Raw genomic sequence first — 22,177 nt, forward strand, 5'->3', positions numbered from 1 at the left:
GAGAATATTCCATGCAGAAGAGAAATTTGGGGTTATGGGATATAAGGATTTACTACCCCTTTTTTAAAAAAACTTAGCATGAGCTACTATGACCCATACGTACGTAACAACAGAATTCCTGGTTAAATAAAATAGAAAATAATTTATCATTAAAATGGAAATTATAGCGTTCTGTATGGCCAAACATTTTAGCGCTCCGGTTCTCTGGAGCAGAACCTCTCCTGGGGCAGCAGAGCCCCTGGGCACGTCAGAAGTCACCCCCAAACAGCCTCCCCCACCATGCCGGTGTTCCAAGCAAGTATTATCATTCCCGATGTGTGCTCGGAGATGAAAAATACAGGGAAGCCCTGCACTGAATAGAGATTGATAACTGTGGCACAAGTTTTAAGATGGATTACAAGTAATTTGTTACAAAAATAGTAAAATTTACAGATGATTTTTGCAAATACAGGCAAATTCATAGTTACCCTTTAGTACCATTTCTCTCAGCCATATTTTGATAATTTCCTCTTTTGTCTGTCAAGGCTTTCAATTTAAATTATGTACAAATACACATAAATGCCTAAATATGGCTGCATAATATTCCATTGCGTATATATATACCACACACACACACAAAAAGTGCCTAAATATGGTTCACATTTTTTGGAAAGGGCAGTCTTCTTTTCCTCCTTTCCCTTTTTATTTATCTTCCCATGTCCCCTTATCTTCTGTCCATCTTCTTCAGCCTCCATCTACAACAGCACACCACCCTAAATTTTTCCAAAGACCTTTGCAAGAGGCTATTTCCATCAGCAATATATGAACAATCTTTTTTCTATATTCCTACCAATAATTTACATTACTAGTCTTGAATTTCTGCCATTCTAATATTTATGAATATCTCATTTTTGCTTTCATTTACATTTCTCAACATATAAATTTCAGCATTCTTTCATATGTTTGTTGATCATTTGTATTTGCTTTTCTGTGAATCACATATTCATAACATTTGCCCATTTTTCTTGGGCTGTTTGCCTTTGTCTTATACATTTTCTTATCCATATAAATATTAACCATCGTGACCACATGTGTTTTTCAGATCCATTGTGTGTTTTGGTTTCCATACATAGGTTTTCCATTTTTAAGTGGTTAAGTACAATTTTTTTTTTTTGGCAATAACACCTACATTTTTTTAATCATTTATACATTTTTAACTTTTTAGAGTTTAATCTGTCTGAAATTTATTTTTGTATATGGCACAAGGCGAGGATCCATTTTTATTCTCCTCCAGAAAAAATTGAAGCCATTGTGTTTGTCAGGATTAATTCCATATATTTAACATTTTCATTATTCTCTAATCTTTTCTACTAATCTGTTCTTCTATTCCCATAATTATTTGACTACAGAAGCCTAATTGTACGCTCTGATATCTGATATGAAAAATAACTTCTTGCTGTTCTTTTTCACATTTTTGTTGGCTGCTCTAAGACATTTATTCCTCCATCTAGACTTTAAGATTATTTGATCCAGTGAAAATAATTGTTATGGTTCTCATTGAAATTGCATGAAATATAATTGACATTTTCATGATATTGCCTTCTCCCTCCAATAACATGATGTATCTATCCCTTTATTCAAATTTTGCTTTATGGTTTTAATTAGATGTCATTATTTTCTTTGTATAGGTCTGTTACTCTTCTGGTTAAATTTACTTCTAAATATTTTGTAGTTGTACCATGATGAGAAAGGCATCATTTCTAGATATTTCTTGCTAGAATAGAGAAAATAGGGGCACCTGAGTGGCTCAGTCAGTTGATCATCTGACTCTTGGTTTCAGCTCAGGTCACGATCTTGGGGTCCCGGGATCGTGCCCCATGTCAGGCTCTGCGCTCAGCACAGGGTCTGCTTGTCCCTCTGCCTCTGATCTCCCCCCTCCAACACTCTCTCTCTCTCTCAAATAAAGAAAAAATCTTGAAAAAAATATATAATTGACTACTTTTGTTTACGTGATCACATCTAGCCAACTTACAAATTCTATCATTAATATCTATCAGATATATGTTTTAGTGAGTAGGAACAAAGAAATAGAGCAACAGAATGGGTCCCAGACTTGGAAATTATGTCCATCACATTAACATCAAACATTACTCCCTTTGGTGGAGGTGGGAAAATAGAGACAATGTCTAATAAATACAGGGATTGGCTAAACTGATTTTATATATTATTACTCATTTTCCATAATCTTTTTCTTCAGCTAGAAGTAAACATTTCTATGTTTTCTTTAAACATTTGGAATGATCTCATAAATTAACAGTTTATCAAAAGTTTCAGTACATTATTTTGTATCCAATAACATGGCTAGTTTTGTGTGCTGCAATTTTTTATTTAATTTTTTAATTGCATATTTTTCTTTTTAATTTCACACTTTAAATTTCATATGTAAATAACTTGATAGTTTCCTTACCACTCACCATTTTAAGTCTATAGGCATAAACCTTAGTATCTCAAATTTGTATGGTGCTTCTTACTATGATTCTAGTTTCAAAATCTTTCTCTGGGCTTCTAGATCACTCTGCACAGATAGCTAATTAAGTGGCAATAAGATAGCACAGTAAGGCACCTAGCCCATTACACTGTGTGTTCTTTAAGGGAACAAGCTTTGTCCAATTATCTTTATATCCCTAATATCTAACATACTGCTAAGCATATTTTTGGGGTTAAATATGTTTGTTGAATAGAGTTTTATGGTTCACTAAATTTATGTTGATTCATTTTACCTCAACAACCCTTGAAAAATGCTTTATGATTAACTTCCTTTCTCAGGTGAGGAAATATACTCTGAGCAGCTCAGAAAGTGATTGTATAAGGACTGGAATCTGGTCTCTTAGTTTCCCCTCCCAGATGTTCTTTCCTGCTACTCACATGATCATAAGGACTATATCCTCCAATTATAAATCAATGTTTAGCTATTTAACAAATTGTAGGGGCACCTGGGTGGCTCAGTCATTAAGCTTTGCCTTCGGCTCAGGTCATGATCCCAGGGTCCTGGGATCGAGCCCGGAATCGGGCTCTCTGCTTCTCGGGAAGCCTGCTTCTCCCTCTCCCACTCCTCCTGCTTGTGTTCCCTCTCTCGCTGTGTCTCTCTCTGTCAAATAAATAAATAAAATCTTAAAAAAAAAAATTGTAGGAATCAGTCAATTATACTTTCAACTTTTTTTAGAGAAGAAATTTATTGAGATATAAATCACATGCTATATCACCCTTTAAAAGCATACAATGCGGGGCGCTTGGGTAGCTCAGTTGGTTAAGCATCTGCCTTCAGCTAGGGTCATGATCCCAGGATCCTGGGATCAAGCCCAGCAGCAGACTCCCTGCTCAGTGGGGAGCCTGCTTTTCCCCCTCCGCCCCAGACCCTCTCTCTCTCTCTCTCTCGCTATCTCTCTCGCTACCTCTGTCTCTCGCAAATATGTGAACTATTTAGAAAAAATAATAAAAGCATATAATTCAGTGGGTTTTAGTACATATATGTTTTTTTAAAACTTTATTTTTATTTTTTTGGGGGGGAGAGGGACAGAGGGAGACTGTCAAGCAGCCTCCGCCATGAGCGTAGAGACTGACTACGACTTGATCTCAGGACCTTGAGATCACAACCTGAGCTGAAACCAGGTGTCAACATTTAACACACTGCACCACCCAGGCACCCTGGGTTTTTGTATATTCACACAGTTGTGTAATCATTCATCATTAAATTTATCAGATCTGTTCCTAAGCCAAGACCTAGAATCCTCTTTTCTTCATATCACAACATGTTTTCACAAATTGCCTACCTGGACCATTAGGCTTTATTTGTTTATTTTAGTTGAAGTTTAGTTGACATGCAGTGTTCCATTAATTTCAGGTATACAACATAGTGATCTGACAATTCTACACATTACACCGTACACTGTTATCACAGTATTATTCACTATATTCCCTGTGCTGTACTTTCCATCTCTGTAACTTATTTATAATTAGTTAGGAGTTTGTAGCTCTTGATCTCCTTCAACACATTTTTTAAATTATTCTTGTGCCTTTTCTAATTATAGCCACTGAATTCTATTTCAATGAAAAACCCCTCTAATCTCAAACTTTCCTTGCTAAACTAAACATTTGCATGTACATCCTGATGAAAACAGAGAAAATAGAACTCTTTTTTTTCTCCTTTCTGTATTTGCTATCAACTTGGGGCCTATAATTTTTACTTGGATATATCTCTCTATCCGAGTATATATACTCTTTATATAACTGTGGTCATTTTTTGGTGATAAGATTACATAATTTCTAATCAAAATTTTATTCTAGAATTAAACCTTCACTTTTGTTTCCTGAAAGCTTTTAGCGTGATAAAATGCCTCATATTCCATAGCACTTTTATATAAATTTAATGCCAATGAGGCAGCTTCTTTCCCCCCTTATTTCACAGGTAAAGAAGTTATAGTCTAAGCAAGTAAATGTCTCATCCAAGGTCACAAAAATACTGAATAGTAAAGCAGCGATGCACATCAGGTCCTGTGACACCAACTTCAGGGAGCTGTTCTTTTTACTTCTGTATGTAATAGGGTATATTTCAGGCTCTCCATGTGCTGGTTGTTTTGTTTGTTTTGAGGTTAATGTCCTTGTAGCTTTCCAAGTTTGTTTTAATATCTTTTATAATGTCAAATGCTTTGCTTAGAAAGATTCTCCAAATTTATCTGATTTATCTTGTTATCTACAGTTTTTGAGATAAGTAGATCTAGTGCTTTATCTACAAACAGGAGACAGTGTTCTACTACATTTTTAATTCAGAATACTGCTCCCTCTAATCAACAGAAAGCTAAACTAATGCTTCTTTTTCCTTTTCACTAGAACTCAAAATTTGAACTTTGCTGATGACAATTACAATACTTTCACTACTTACATTGATTTACATTAAAACCAACAAAATGCCACATTCGTTCTTCATTCATTAACGATTATGTGCTTTACAATTAATATAGAAATTCTAGGATTTCCTGTTTATCTTCATATTTTAATCCAAATCCCTGAACAGTAATTTAAGTATTTGCCTTACAGCTTAATTCAAAACAGACCTCAAGTAAAATAAGTTATGTCCTTGATATAGTTCGTCTTTTATACATAGAAGGCTTGACCGGGTCTTCTTTTTCCTAGAGTAGTGTTCTCTCTAGTCACCATAGAGTTTAAAAGGAGATAATAGCCAAGCTTGTAATTCTGAAAAATGTACTCTGAGTGGTTGGAGACCTGAGTCATAAAATTTTTCTTGTTGCTTATCTGGCTTTTGTTTAATTTCTTTCATAATCAATATATGCTGTTTATATTCAGATTTTATTGTTTTCAGATTATATTCTCATATAAATTCTTTATTAGGAAATCCTATCCCTCCTTCTGATATATTCCCAATATCTTAATTTGGATAGTCATTTTAACCTGGATTTTTATAAAAATCCCCCAAATTATCTCTCTCACATTGTCTTTCTTCTGAGAAACCCCCTTCCATGAGCTGCTAATTGAGGAATGCTAAGGTTGAGCTATGAGAATGCTGTAACCTCCACAAGATGCACCCAAGCACCTCAAATTCACAGATATGCTAAATAGCCCTCTCTTCCCTTACCCCACCCAAATCTGCCACTGCTCTAGCTCCTGAGTCTTGGCATGGCCACATACCCAGTTAGCAAAATTAGCAACAATGAGTTTCTTTGATTACTCCCTCTTCCTCATCCCACACATTTATTCATTCATTCATCCAACCATCATTGAACAAATATTTAAGGCACCCTATGTAACTGGGACAGTGCCAAATACTAATCATTTTGTTCTTTTTGCCAGATTTCTTTCTTTTCTTCTCTTCTTCACATACCAAAATTCTATTTGTCCTTTAGGACCCAATCCAAACGGTATTTGCAATTCCTATATAAAACCTTCTCTAATTCCTCCCCACCATCCCCTGTAAAAATGGTTTTCTTATGTGTCCAGAGAATTATTTACTTACATACTATTATCACAATACCCATTGTAGCTTGATACGTATTAGAAAGTTATCTGTAGCCCCTCCACTAAGTTATATATGCCTGTCAAATAAAAATGCTTTACACATCTTTAGTTTCCCATCAAGAGATTAGTACAGATATTCGAAGGTTAATTACCAACATAATCCAAAATTCCAAAAGTTTAGGGGCGCCTGGGTGGCTCAGTTGGTTAAGCGACTGCCTTCGGCTCAGGTCATGGTCCTGGAATCCCTGGATCGAGTCCCGCATCAGGCTCCCTGCTCGGCGGGGAGTCTGCTTCTCCCTCTGACCCTCTCCCCTCTCATGTGCTCTCTCTCATTCTCTCTCAAATAAATAAATAAAATCTTTAAAAAAAAATAAAGAAACAAAATTCCAAAAGTTTAGCAGAGCAGAGAAACAGAATATTTAGGGCAAAGTTCATACTTAAGAATCCATGCAAGCAAACAATTACTTAGGAGAAGGTAACTGACAAGAACAGATCCCTGTCCCAGGAGAAAAGTGATCTACTGTGTGGGTAACCAGGTAAGGATTCAATCAGGAGCAAGATAGGTTTATTTTAAATATTAGAATACAAGCAAAAATAAACAAGTGAAACTACATCCAACTAAAAAGCTTCTGGACAGCAAAACTTCTAAAACTATCAACAAAATGAAAAGGCAAACTACCGAATGGAAGAAGATATTTGCAAACCCCATATCCAATTAGGGGTTAATATGCAAATACCCCAAATATATAAGAAACCCATACAACTCAATAGCCAAAAAAAAAAAAAAAAATCAAATGGGCAAAGGAACCGAACAGGCATTTTTTCCAAAGAAGATATACAAATAGCCAAGAGGTACATGAAAAGGTGCTCAACATCACTAATCATTAGGAAATGCAAATCAAAACCACAATGAAATATCAACTCACACCTGTTAGGATGGCTATTATAAAAAAGAGAGAGCAAATGCTAGCAAGGATGCAGAGAAAAGGGAATGCTTGCACACTGTTGGTGTAATTATAAATTGATGCAAACATGACAGAAAACAGTATGAAGTTTCCTTAAGAAATTAAAAATAGAAATACCATATGATCCAGCAGCTCCACCCCTGGGTATATATCCAAAAGAATTGGAATCAACATTTTGAAGAGATACCTGTATTCCCATGTTCATAGCAGCATTATTCAAAATAGCTAAGATACAGAAACAACCTGTGTCCATCAATGGATGAATAGATAAAGAAAATGTGAGATACACACACACAGACACACACACACACACGCAGGAATGTTATTCAACCTTTAAAAAGGAGAAAATCTTGTCATTTGCAACAATATGGTTGAACCTGCAGGGCATTATGCTAAGTGAAAAAAGTCAGACAGAGAAAGACAAATTCCGGGGTTCCTGAGTGGCTCCGTTGGTTAAGCATCTGTTTTCAGCTCAGGTCATGATCCCAGAGTCCTGGGATCGAGCCCCGTGACGAGCTCCCTGCTCAGTGGGGAGCCTGCTTCTCCCTCTCCCTTGCCCCTCCTCCCTCTCCTTGTTCTGTCTCTCTCTCAAATATTTTTTTTTTTAAAAAGGGCAAATTTCCCATGGTATCACTTATGGGTATACAAACTTTCAGTTATAAGAAGAATAAGGTCTGAAGGGTTAATGTATAGCGTGGTGACTATAGATGATAACACTGTATCGTATAATTGAAATTGCTTAGAGAATAGAGCTGAAATGTTCTCACACACAAACAAAGGTAAATATGTGTAATGGTGTACTTGTTCAATTAACTCGGGGGAGGAATTCTTTCACAATATATATGAATATCAAATCATCACACTGTCAATATCTTGTCAATTTTACCTCAATAAAACTGTAAGAAAAATAAAAAAAATGCTAGGCTCCAAGAGCCAACTGAAACTCAGGAGCAACAAGAAGTCCAGTTCCCAGGGATGGACTATTGTAAGAGTACTTTGACAATATCATGGAGCTATTACTGCTCAACCAGTCATAAATGACACTTTGAAGGCAGAACAAAACAGAGGTTGCAAGCAGATCAGTGGCCCTAATTATGGGAACCCGAGAATAATATGGAACTGTGCAACCCCCAAAACACCTCATCAGAGATACATTTGATTGCATTTGATGAACAAGTCTTCAGGTTAAAGACTAAATCTATCATGTGGCCTAGAAATTTCTGAAAAATATGGACCCTGCCTCCCTCTCAAGGCTCATCTAATACCACTGTCTGCTTGGCGCATCCTCTGAGCTTCAGCCATCCTAGCCTCCAGCTTCTTCATATGTCTCTCCCAGTGTCCTCTACCTTTCTTCCTTCTTTCTACATGCAGCTCACTCTTACTCATCTTTTACTATTCCCCTCAAGTAAGTATAACCTCATTTACCTCATCACCACAAAGAGGCTGTAAAACACTTAAGGCAGGAACTGTGTCTTAATCATTGTGTTGGTGTGTGGGGGGTATACAAAACATAAAAATGATTAAGATAGTAAAATTTAAGTGTACAGTTCAGCTGTGTTAAAGACCATCGCCACCATCCATCTCCAGGACTCTTTTCATCTTACCAAATTGAAAATCTATACCCATTAAACAATAACTCCCCATTCTGTTTTTCCCCCCAGCTTCTGGTGATGACCTTCTACTTTCTCTGTATCCATGAATTTGACAGTTTCAGGTACCTCATTTAATTGGAATTGTAGTTTCGGGGGTTTTTTTATATGTATGTGTGACTGGCTTATTTTACTTACCATAATGTCCTCTTCCAGGTTCACTCATGTTGTAACATATGTTAGAATTTTGCTTTTTTTCAAGAATGAGTAACATTCCATCCAAATGTGTACATACCACATTTTATTTATCTATTCATCTATAGATGGACACTTGAGTTGTTTGCACCTTTTGGCACTTATGACTAATGCTGCTACAAACATGGGTATATGAAATCTCAAGACCTTGCTTTCAATTCTTTGGGATATATACCAATAAGTTTAATTGGTAGATCATATGGGAGCTCTATTTTCAACTTTTTGAGAAACCACCATACTATTTTCCATAGCAAGCTGTACCATTTTACATTCCCACCAACAGTGCATAAGAGTTCCAATTTCTCTTCATCCTCACCAACACTTGTTACTTTCCATTTCTTTTTCTAATCTAACAGCTATGAGTGAGTATTAATCATCTTTTTTTTTTTTTTTTTTTGGTTGTCAAATGATCCTTTATTGAAACATTTTCCTTTGTAGTTAACTAACTGGGCATTCCACCACACCACTGTTGATGTCATCTATGATCTCATGAGGGTGGCGGCCATCAACATTGCAGCCCACAGACTGGGCAGTCCCCAGGATTTCTTTAATGGTTCCAGAAAGTTCTCTGGCTAAAGATCGGTGTCGCATCTGTTGGGCAATATCGACAATCTCATCAAAAGTGGTATTTCCACAGTGCTTAATGTTTTTCTGCTTCTTTTTGTCTCTTGCTGGTCCCTTGAGGGCTTTGATAATCAGGGCAGAGGCAGAAGGTACCACTTCAATCTGGGCCTGTCTGTTCTGAATGGACAGTTTCACTGTAATCCTTAGACCCTTCCAATCACTGGTTGCCTTGGCGATGTCATCACCGACCTTTTTTGGAGACAGACCCAGCAGGCCAATCTTCGGGGCCAGGGCAGACGTGGCCCCGACTTCACTACTGGCGTACCTCAGGTACATGACTTTGGTCTCGTTGGGGTCGAACTTAGGCGGCATGGCGGAGGTGGCTGGTGTCAATGAACCCGGATTCGGGACAACCAAAGAAAGTTGCACCTTTGCCTCCCCAAGCCGAAAGCCAAAAAACTATTAATCATCTTTTAAATCATACACTTCAAGGCCATGGCTGAGCATATAAGTTTTCAACGAACACTTATGGAATCCACTGGAGAAGAGCTCTGCTCAGTAGCATCCAAAGGAAGTAGATACACATTGCATGGGGTAATTCGATTTCAAGAATAATTGGAGGAAAGCCCATTTTGTTCTTCCTTGCAGCTATGCTAACATAACTTCTATCTTCCTCCTTTTTTATTTGAGGTGTTTTAAACTATCTAGACATATTTACAACACTGGAGTGAGAGATTTCTCTAATAAATACAAAACTCCTTATGTTCTACCACTCAATGAAATAGTCACTTTTCTATGTGTGTCTTTTTCTATATACATATTCTATTGTGTTAAGTAAGTTTCCACGTGAGCAGAAGACATACAGAAGAAGAATACCCAAGCTGACCTGGGGAAAGAATGCATATATTATTACAAAGAAATGTTAAGTTGCTCCAAATTAAAAATGAGAAATGCTGAGGGACTAGATCACAGGGTGTCTTGATCTTTTCTCGAGGGTCAAGCTTCAGTGAGGAGGTGACATTTGAACGTATCTTTTTCTACGTGTATATTCTATTGTGTTAAGTATTCAGAGAAGCACATGTAGCATTCTGAAAGTAGGCAGTCATTAACTCAATCAAGAGACACTAATTAATCACCTGCTAAATATAAACACTGGGCTAGGCCCACTGGGGTTACCAAGAAGAACCCAAGGACTTAACTTGCTCCAAAGAAGTGACATAAAGACTGGGAATAACCATCCATGCTCCATGGGGGTCCTATATCAGAGGAAGTTCAAAGTCGTCAAACACAATAGCTTAACTGTAAAGGATAAGTTAAAGAGAATCTAACAGCCATCCATTATGTATCTAGTGCAATGACTTGATTCTAAAGAACACACTACGCCCCCATTGTTCCTTCTATCACTTTGAATGAAATATGTCCAGCACAACACATGCATTATATCAAATAGCACTGGCAGGCTGCCACACTTCTTTCAATCTCTAATACTGCAAAGCACTGGAAACTCAAGTAAAAGTTGAACCAGCTCCTTGAACCATTCAAAATAATGTTCACAAGGATGTCCTCCTTTGAAATACTAAGCATTCCAATTCAAAACTTGAAAAGCAATCAAGAATACTGACAGGAGGAGTGAAAACATATCAGAAGAAAGCAAAATGATAAGCACTTACAGTCAGGATTTATGGAGTACCTGTTTCTGCATAGTATTATATGAATGGGGGGGAAAGATAAAGATGATCTATTCACCACTGTCAGACATTCTCCAATAAGGAAAATAATAGTCCAAATAGCATATACACATGAGCACTGAACCTCATCAATAGGTGTGCAGTCCCCCATTGCTGTAATCTTGGTTCTGGCCTGGTAATGTCCCCATGGTCAACCATTGTTTAATGAGGTCTTCATGTTGGTTCAATGGGTATTTATCACTTAATAGATATCACTGCAACATATTATCATTTAAAACATGTTGAAAAGATGTTCCTTATCTCCTTCCCACATTAGCTACTCTCCTAGGTGGAAGTAGAGATGGTTAAAGATTTAGAAAGTAAAATAAAAAAAAATTTCTGTTCAGCTGACCTCATTTTCTTCTTCCACATACAACTTGTTTATTCCAAATTCTGGGCCTTTCATCATGCTATATTATCTACACAGTGCATCTTCTATAACACCTCTACCAGCACTTCCATTACAATTCTGTCAGTATTCTTACTTTTCCCTAACTCACTCCATTCTCCAAGCCAAACACCACTTTTTTTGAGCTCCATTCTATACAATGGTATGTTAATATAATAAACTTGAGCTTCAGCCCCCTACATCTTACATGGCTTAGTAGTAATGCACACTAAAGCAACTTGCTCATTTTAAACCACTATATAAAAATATGAGACACACAACATGGGCCTCACTCTCAGGGTCATTACTTCAAGCCCACATGCAGCATTTTGAGCTTGTTGTGTTTGTGTGGATATAGGTCTCTTTCTTTATTTTTTCAGAGGTACTATGATTAAATCATGATGATAATCACAGTAGCTTCCAGTTTTTGAGAGCTTTGTTCCAGTCACTGTGCTAATCATTTTTCACATTTTATCTTAGTCAATCATTAAAACAATGCTATGCAGTTAAATTGGTAAGAGGATGATTATTTTATTTTACTATATTAAGAAATTGATAGAGAAAAGAAGAAATTTGCCCTAGAATTCATATCTCAATGAATTCTCACATTTACTAGTGATGAAATCACTAGTAAAGGGTGGAACCAGTTAAAAACACATAAAACTGGCTGATTTCAAATTCTTTCTCACAAGCTAGGTTTATCCTGAATGAATTTATTAATCACTTTGAGCCACATTTCTTCACGATGGAATAATATGATTGTGCAAATGAATAGGAATTAGGTATACGAAACACACACACATAAAGTAACTATCATACAGCAAACACTTAGCAAGTATTATTTTTCTCCTTTTCTCCTAAATGAATTAGAAGTTCTTCATGCCAAAAACAACTTTATGATATTGCTGTGCTCTATTGTTTCAAGTATAATAATTTTACCTTAAGTAATCAATAAATGCTTTATCACTGAACAATATACATTTATGATTAAATAAAAAAGATATATTCATATGCTAACCAATTTTAATGTTAGATAAAAAGATCTCTTTTAAAAAACTCTACTTTAAACTTTTTTTCTGGGGCACCTGGGTGGCTCAGTCATTAAGCGTCTGCCTTCGGCTCAGGTCAGGATCCCAGGATCCTGGGATTGAGCCCGGCATCGGGCTCCCTGCTCGGTGGGAAGCCTCTCCCACTCCCCATGCTTGTGTTTCCTCTCTCTCTGTCAAATAAATAAATAAAATCTTTAAAAAAAAAATAAAAATAAAAAAATAAACTTTTTTTCTTTTTAACTTCATAGTCTATTTTCCATTAGTGAGACTATATTGAGGATATGAAAAACAATAATTAAACAAGGCTGCCTGGAGATATATTCAATGACTAAAGAGTAGAATACTGACCCAGCTTGTGGTTATTAGACACTTTAAAAATATAGGGCCTGGTCTGCTTGCCAAAGTCTTATTTTATACATTGTATAAGAGAGCAATGAATATTGAGAGGCATGCATCCCTAGGCATCTCTAGTGGAAGAGCTACTAGCTACTAAGTGAGTGAAAAAAAAAATGAAAACATATATCTGATCGCCAATAATCTAATAGTGAAACCGTGTATAACATAACACGGTACTTTTTAAAAGGTACGAAAATTGTAACAGCACAAAAGAAGGAGATATTAACTAGGCTTCAAGCATCAGAGAACTCAATATACATTTCAGCTTGTCCCTGTGGAAGAGCACAAATTCACAAGGCAAAAACTAAGACAAAATAATATTCCATATAGAGGGAATTTTAAGAACAAAAACATAGATGTGTGAAAAAATTAGGTTTTAATATGTTCAGAGGATATCAAGAAATCCAATATGGCTAAAGCAAACGACAAATAAAAATATAGGTCAGAGATAGGATGGGAAAGGAACATACAGTCAGGTTGCTAAAGGCCTTGACAGCCATGCTAAGAAGCACAGAGTCAAAACAGAAGTTTAACCCAGCTGTACACCAAATTCTTACGTCTTCATTCTTAAAAATACACACACACACACACACACACACACAGAATAGAATGTCCTTGTTTTTTATTTTTGACACTAACAATAAAAAAAGAATAAATAAAAAAATCAATGATCCAAATGATAAAGGAAATTACTAGTAGGTATCAAATCAGAAAAGAACTGACAATGGCTAAAATTGCACATGACAGACTTAGTAGCAACTATAAATTGATGGAAGAATCCAATTTTCCTAATATAATTTATATCTAAATATTTTCTGTCCCCCAAATATTGGATTTGTTAGAAATAATGACCACAAAAGAAAAAACACAATGTAAGAAACTAATTTGTTAAATGTGATAAGAACAAAACTGGTTGAAAAGGATAGGCAAAATTTTAAATAAACAAATAAGGGTTAACATATCTGGGATATAAGAAATCAACCAATGTAGCTAAATGAATTTTTTCTTCTTCAAAAGTTACGGCGTTAAGAATTAAATGGCAGGGGCGCCTGGGTGGCTCAGATGGTTAAGCGTCTGCCTTTCGCTCAGGTCATGATCCCAGGGTCCTGGGATCGAGTTCTGCATTGGGCTCCTGACTCAGCGGGGAGCCTGCTTCTCCCTCTCCCTCTACCTCTCCCCCCCGCCCCCCCCCCCCCGGCTCCTGCTCTCTGTCTCTCTCTGTATCTCTGTGTCTCAAATGAATAAATAAAATCTTTAAAAAAAAAAAAAAGAATTAAATGGCAGATTGAGCCCAGAGTCTGAGGTACTTTACAATAGTCAAAGGAGTTTGGCAATAACAAAAACTAAGGTCTTCTGGAAGAAAATGACATAACAGAAGCACGATTTTTAGATGATTACTCACCTAACAAACATGCATTAAATGCACCACAGACCAGGAAAGAGGAGTCACTGAGAAGTGGATACAGAAACAAGAGTCATCAGTTAGCAAGCTCCTGCAAAAATCATTATGAATACCCAGATTAGAGTGCTCCTATTAGGAATAGAGAAGAAAAATTCAAAAAGCACTTCGGAGACGAAAAAAATTGTCCTCAGTAATTCATTCTATATAGGTTATGGATATAGCAAAACGTATCATCATTGAACTTAAAAGAAGAAAATGGGAGGGTATAGAAAGCAGGGCAGAAAAAGGAGTGCAAATCAAAGACACAAAGACATTGAGTGTAGAATACTCATTCAAAAATCACATGGGGGCACCTGGGTGGCTCAGTGGGTTAAGCAGCCAACTCCTGGTTTCCACTCAAGTCATGATCTCAGTGTCCTGGGATCCAGCCCTGTGTCAGGCTCCTCACTCAGTGAGGAGACTGTTTCATGATTCTCTCTCTCCCTCTGCCCTACCCCTGCTCACTTGCGCTCTCGCTCTTGCTTTTTCTCTCTCTCCCTCCCCTTTCTCTCAAATAAATAATAAATCTTTAAAAAAAAAAAAGCCACATGGAAAGGGTGATCAGAGACTTCTTGAAAAAAAAATGGAAAGGTTATCTAGGTCTTGAATGGGGTAAGAGTTAGAGAGAGTGATAAAATATACAACAATCTTGAATCTACTCAAAGTCGTGGTAAGAGAATAAAGAAATAGAAGTTATACGCAATAAAAGGTTAAGCAGCTGGGCAAGGGCATCCTCACTGTCTATAAAGAAGGAAAAGTTGAGAAGGCAGGACCTCAAATTGGTTTAGTCAGGAGCTAAACCCAAGAAGTGATAATTTCACTGTCCCAACCTTTCCAAAGTTGTATGAATCCTAAATCCTTGCATTAAAACCTTCACATTTACAATTCACAGAGTGGGCTCTGTGTTCTTAGCCAAACCCTAACTGATGAGCATGGTATGAAGGTAGTAAGTCTGGATAACTTAAGGAAGCTAGAAATGAAAAAAGGGTTCAGGAGTAAAAAACTGGACAGAATAAAAAATATGTAGTGGAAGAAGAACAAGTAGAATGACTTTTTTAAAAGATCAAATGATTTGTAGCTAAGAACAAACGTGTCATTGGAAATAGAGATTATTGGCAGCAATAAATCATCTGGAGGTGTAGCTGGGCAGCAGGAGATGAGCTGGCAAAACAAAGCTGCCACACAAGGAATTAGGAAATAGAGCATCCGTCTTACACAAAAATCTAGTGACCCAAATCAAGTAACTTACACTTTAAGAATTATTTTCCCATCTACCTCAATACCTCATTCAAATACTGGTAGCAGAAATTGGAAGACTTACTATATTATGACCCCAAATAAAAATATTCATGTGAATTATATAAAAGCAATTTGTTTGTTCCTTTTCAAATATATAACACTCATTTAAAAATGCATGTTTTTATACATCTGTCAAAGACAGATTATAGATACTATTAGTAAAGGTCATTTGTGTCCATGTCTTCTCCCTGGGAGCACACGTATGAATGCAAATTAAAAGTGCACTACAAAAATGTTTTAAGAGTTCCAAGTCCTCCAACCCTCCCAACTTACATAATGTTAACAGTCAAGGGGAAATTATATTTCATATCTTATTATAATCAAGTACATAGCCTCCAACTAGGACTACATGTTGAAAATATATATAAGTTCTGATTTCCTTAGAAAATATCACTTAGGGGGCACCTGGGTGGCTCAGTCGTTGAGCGTCTGCCTTCAGCTCAGGTCATGATCCCAGGGTCCTAGGATCGAGCCCCACGTCCGGCTCCCTGCTCAGCGGCAAGCCTGCTTCTCCCTCTGCCACTCCCCCTGCTTGTGTTCCCTCTCCGGCTGTCTCTCTGTCAAATAAATAAATAAAACCTTAAAAAATATATATATCACTTAGATCTTTTTTCTAATTATAGCTTAACACAGTGCTTCCCAAACTTGTCTTCATATTAGAATCACATGGGTTTTTTAAAAATTCCAAATCCCAGTCTGTCATGCAGAGCAATTAAATCACAAGCTCTGGAGGGTGGAGCATAGGCATCATTTTTTTATATTCCCCAGGTAATTCCAACACGCCAACAAGTTGGAAACCACTGTGTCAACACAGAACTCCTTAAAGGAAACCTGATTACTCCTCGAGAGGATTAGCCTTTGCTGCACATCAGAATCATGTGGGAGTTCCAATATCCCTAGACCCCAGCTGCACCCCAGACTAACTAAATTATAATCTTTGAGGGGTGAGAGCCAGACATCAGTTGTTTTTTAAAGATCCAAATGTACACCAAAGTTTAAGAACCAACGCCTTAAATTAGAGGATGGTTTGAAATACTAATCAAAATCATTAGATGTCTGGAGAAAGAACATCACTGATACAATAAAAATTCTTATTAAAATTCTCCAAAAAGAGAGAGGGAGAGAGAACAGGAGCGTATACTCTGCTATGTAAAGATAATGATGCTCTAGTAAGTAGACCAGCTACTAGGTTAACAATATTGAAAATTAAGACAGAGACAGAAAAAAGCTAAGCAGGAGTAGAGAAAAGCAATTATAACCTGCTGTCATTTCAAGATGTGTGATTGAATCTTTCAATCTCTAATTTAAAAAATACATGCTCCTGTCCTATTCACTGCTCTTGCCAAATGTGTACATCTAGGAAAATTTAAAAGGAATTTCAGTGGTACAAAAAGATTTCCAAATACTCAGATATGTAAATTAAGTAACTGAATAATTTCAAAGCCAGAAAAGGTCATCTCTCATTTCTCACCACCCTTCTAATCAGTAGTGTCTGGCCATTCTTTGGTTCTCTTGAAAATTAGCTCAGGAAAAACAAAACATATATTACATTTCAAATGCAACTGAATGGGTGGTTGAATTAAAAGGATTTGATGATATCATTTTTAATTGTTTATTTAATCTTTACTTATATGTAAATATCTTTCAATGAAATGTTTAAGTATCATTTAAAACAGATTTTAAAAAGTATAATTAGATGTGCTGTCAGATGGGAAGACAAATTAAAAGTGCAACTCACACTGTTACAGTAGCAATACCACCCAGGAGCAGCTGATCTTTTGCACAATGCTCACAGCAGAATGCAATCCAGTCTCTACAGCACATGGGATTATAAGATTTACAGAATACTAGTATTTAGATTAGTAATCAATGCAGTTTCCTTTGGTGAAAAAACCTGTGTGCTACGTAAATGAGGAAAAGATCTTTTTGTTTTTTAAACTTCTGCAAATTGACTGCCTGGTAAAAAGCCTCAGTTATCACCAGTTCATCTAAGAACTGGCATGCACTACCAATTGCTAATACATATTTAAGATAAAGTTATGTGCAAACATTTATGCAGTCAATCATTTTGGGAAGAGTCAGTAGTTGTTATAAATGCAAATCCAGCAGACCAAAGCCTGATGACCAATAGATTTCTAAATTATCTGCACAGTTTCTAATGGAGAGGTAGGTGTGATTCTAGGTATTTGTTTTCTTACTTTGAAACATCAAAAGGTAGACCTTTAAAAATCACTTGCCCATTTTCATTGGTTTGGAAGAATTTCTTATAGATGAAAAGGTCAAAGATGAGATAATTTGCCTTTTCAACTTCTTCAGTGAGCCACTAATGGACTCACTAGTTGCCCAATCAAAACAATGTACTTTTTTTTTTTTCAACAACCTGAGTTACTGTTCCATTAATTAAACAAGGTGGCCATCAGACCAAGATGGCTCTAATGCTATGGTGGCCCATGTAAGCAAACCAGAACCAAAGCCTTTCAATGCCTCAAGGTTACAGAATTGAAACCTAAGGACAACCAATCACAAACACCCAACTAGGCATTAAGCTGTAGCCAAATAATTTCCTTTCTTTGCTTCCGTACTCTTTCTATGTCTTTCCCCTGGCTCCTGTAGGTAGAGTGCTCCTAACGACTTCTGGTTTGGCACTGCCAGATTCAATCAATTTTTGGTCAATTAAACTCTTAAAATGTTGAATATGCCCCAGTTTATCTTTTAACATACATAACTCTGAAAATAAAAATTATAAAAACAATTTTAAAGTGGACCCTCCCTGCAAGTAAAAAGAAACACACATGAATCATCTAAATCAGCTTTTATCTGAACAGTGTAGGGGAGCAAATTTTGCTGCCCCAAAACATGCTTCTTTGGCATACTGATTATTCAATATGAATAATATTGATTATTATGGATTACTGAACACTGACTATTCAAGTTGGTTATTTTTAAAAAACTTCAGACACAGAGAAGCTCATAAATCCAAGAAGTTACTCTTTTGTAAGAGGCATTTATATGTATAAAGGAAATCTCCATTTTAAGGGTGTTTTCCCCAGGGATTGGCTCTAAACTCTAGAAACTGTTATCAATGAAGAAGGCATGAACTTAAATCTGCATAACAACCTTACTCTTGTTCACTGTGCTGTTTTGGTAACCTCCCATAACTGATTCCTCATTCCCAACACCTTCTTTTGTCTGTAGCTGGAGACGGTATTTAAGGTGATGGCTTTGGCCATTTTGGGAAGTTACTCAGTTTTCCTAGGTCTCTCTCATGTATACAGTAGGTACACATGTTATTAAACTTTTGTTTGATTTTCTGTTATTCTGTCTTCTGTCAATTTGATTCTTAGTGCAGCTAGAAGTCATGAAGGGCTTAGAAATTTTTTTCCTCCCCAACATCACCAGTGTTTATTATGATCTGTAGGGAACAAGAGCAGGCCACCCCAAGATGGACCACTTTGGCATGAATATTATTTTGGATTAAAAGCAATAAAAATGCAACAGGTTCAGGAAAAGCTCTTTATCTCCCCCTCAAACGCCTGCCTATACCAGAAAAAGAAAAATTAACAGAGATTCCTCTTTAATGAAAAATCTGCGTAAAAGGGCAACCATTGTTTTCTAAACATCTCTCACCTTTCTGCTAATAGGTTTCCTCCCCTTTCTATCCTCAGACCCTAACCCCCTCTCACTAGCTTATCTAAGCTTCACTTTGCCTTATTGTCCTTGGAATTTCATGTCTGTGTCGATTCCCCGTACATACAAAACTAAATATGACTTTCTCCTGTTAATCTGTCTCATGTCAATTTGATTCTTAGTCCAGCTAGAAGGACTGAAGAGCAGAGGAAATTCTTCCTCCACAATAGATCCAAACATTATAAAGAAAGTGAGATAATTTAAAACTTATTCTAAGCACAAAACATTTTGCAATTATTCATATGAATTGGCATTATAAACTACATGTACTTTAATACCAAATGAAAGACTCAAGTAGACTTTTCTCCCTAAGCTTTATCAAATGATTGATGTGATCAGCATTTCACTTCTCCTTTTTGCAGGGTTTTTGGATAAAACATTTTGTCTCCAAATTTTAAAATGGCTCCAAGTTATTAATATTGAGTAAGTATCCTTAATATTAATTATCTCCTTCCCTGAAAGATGGTCTATGTTTTTCACATCTACACTAGAAATATTATGAAGAGCTCTAGCAAATTATGAAACAAAAATGACCTTCCTATTTGACATTATTCACCCAAGTGTATACTGACTGTTGTGGCTTCCATTGCAAAGCTCAATGGATGTACTGCTGTCAGCAACCCCTTTCTGACTAACACCTCTTCTTTTGTAAAACTCACTCAGTAACCCCATACCTGGCCTCTAAAAAGAATAAAATTGCATTTTATGACTTAACAGCTGGTAGACAAATGAAGTAAAATTGTCACTACTTTTAAAAGCCTAGCTTTCTCTAGGCTGCATTCATTTAATTCTACAGGTCTTCGTCATTTCCTAGAGTACACAGCCATTCTTTCATTTTGTCTCTCTCACCATAAGATAAATCAGTGCAAAACAACCACTTCTGTGAGCATCAGTCTTTCTTTCAGCCAGGCTCTTACAATGCAAACATAGTGGTGTCCTCAATTCTTCTGATCAGTACACAGACATCTTTTGATTGGAGGGAGTAGTGAGAGGGTGGAAAACGTAAAGAGGAAAGAAGGAAATCATAACACAAATTTCAGTAAAGATTTGCCTCTTTATTTTAGATTAATAATTCCTTTTATAAAAATGAAAACATTCCTACAATGTTGACCATGATTAAGCATTGAAGGGGTGTAGAATTTGCCCCCAGAATATGTCTCTTTGGCATAATGATTATTTTTAGGACATAGCAGACAAGAGAAGCTGTGAAAACAAAAAATAATCGACCTTTTCTAAGAGATATTTCCATTTATAAGGGAATCTCCATTTGTAAGTGTGTCTCCTTTTCTATACAAAGAGGATGTCTAAATCTCTAGAAAATTATCTACAGAGAAGGCATAGACTTAAATCTGCATAGCAACCATACCCTGGATTACTGTCCTTTGCCTGGTAGCCTCCCCTAGTTGGCCTCCCCTTCCTCCAACATCTTTTGTCCTTAGCTAAGGATGTTTTTTAAGATGTTGTCTTGGGCCATTTGGGGGAATTACTCAGTGTTCCTGAGTATCTCCCATTAAACAGGAGGTATACCTGTTATTAAACTTCTGTTTTTCTGTTAATATGACTTTTATTATAGGGGATGTTTTGGCCAAGAACCTAGAAGGTGCTGGGAAGGGAAAAAATTCCTTCTACCCTTCTAGACTCTTTGGCTGATCTAATAACCAAATTAACATAAGCCAGACCAACAAGAGAGTAACAAATTTAATTACACATTAATGCCCCCCCCCCCCGATAAGAATATAAGACCAGAGACAACTCTGGCAATTGAGGCTTTATGCCATCTTCAGCTAAGGAATGGGATAGGGGCTTGAGGCTTCAAAGAGGAGGAGAGTGATTCCCAGGGTAAGAAGATCTTTGGTAATTAGATGTTTGTCCTGTCATACAGATAGGTAATTCAGATAAAAATTTATCTCTTGGTAATAGCTTTCTTTCTGGGCTAGACTCCCTATTTAAATTCTTTTAGGTAAAGGGAGAGGTAAAAATTTTTCTTGAGTCTGCTAGGTCCTGATTGCCTTTAGCTCAAAATAGTCCACATGCCAAAGTGGCACATTTTGGGGAGACTTGTTCTGAACTCCATCAAAGAGTAAAAGGAAAATTATTCTTCCTCCCCCATAGCAACATTATTCAGGTTTTACTTAGCCATGAGTATTTATTGAGCTGTGCAACTTTGAGCAAGCTACTTAGCTTCTCTGTGCCACAATTTCCTATGTGAAAATGAGTACTATAATATTACTTCTCTCAACATGAGATTGTTAGCTTAAAAAGGATAATGTATATAAAATACTTTGCCTGCCTAATTGTCTAATTAAATTAACCTTTATTTTGAAAGCAGAATTTAATGAGGAGCTCAAAAAGCCTACCATCTTTTACAAATATCTTCTAAAATGAATTTAGTGAATCCAGTATCCTTATCTACATTTACAGTATTCTTATCTACATCATATCCCACATTCCAAGACATATTCTTATTAATGTCACAATATTTTTGTGACAAATACTCTTATTGGGGGACTAATCATTTCAAAAATGAAAGTGTATTTTGAAATTGAAAGGAAAGGAGAAAGTTGCCTATGAGAACAAAGTTGAATTGGCATACATGTAGGTCAGACAGAAGTAGTGGGAGGAGAAGATGAAGAAGAAACAGCCCACAGGTCTCCACACACACTAGCACACAGCAGACCTGGGTGTCCTCCTGATGTTTGGCAGCTCTCAGAGTTGAAGATGCTTTGGATTCATCTGGGGAGCATTTGAGTCCATCTAGATAAAATACAGATTTTTATCATCTCAACCTAGGCCTGCTGAATTAGAACC

At 36.6% G+C, this 22,177-nt stretch overlaps 1 protein-coding gene and 1 pseudogene across 6 annotated transcripts in view; both read right to left on the reverse strand.

Moving 5' to 3' along the window:
* Positions 1 to 22,177, reverse strand: part of TAFA2 (TAFA chemokine like family member 2) — a 461,307-nt gene that overhangs the window by 230,006 nt on the left and 209,124 nt on the right. The gene's annotated exons all lie outside the window — the stretch shown is intronic.
* On the reverse strand, positions 9,197 to 10,066 carry LOC118555025 (large ribosomal subunit protein uL11 pseudogene; annotated as a pseudogene).

Source organism: Halichoerus grypus, chromosome 6, assembly GCF_964656455.1.
Source record: "Halichoerus grypus chromosome 6, mHalGry1.hap1.1, whole genome shotgun sequence".
In the NCBI taxonomy this organism is placed as follows: Eukaryota; Metazoa; Chordata; class Mammalia; order Carnivora; family Phocidae; genus Halichoerus; species Halichoerus grypus.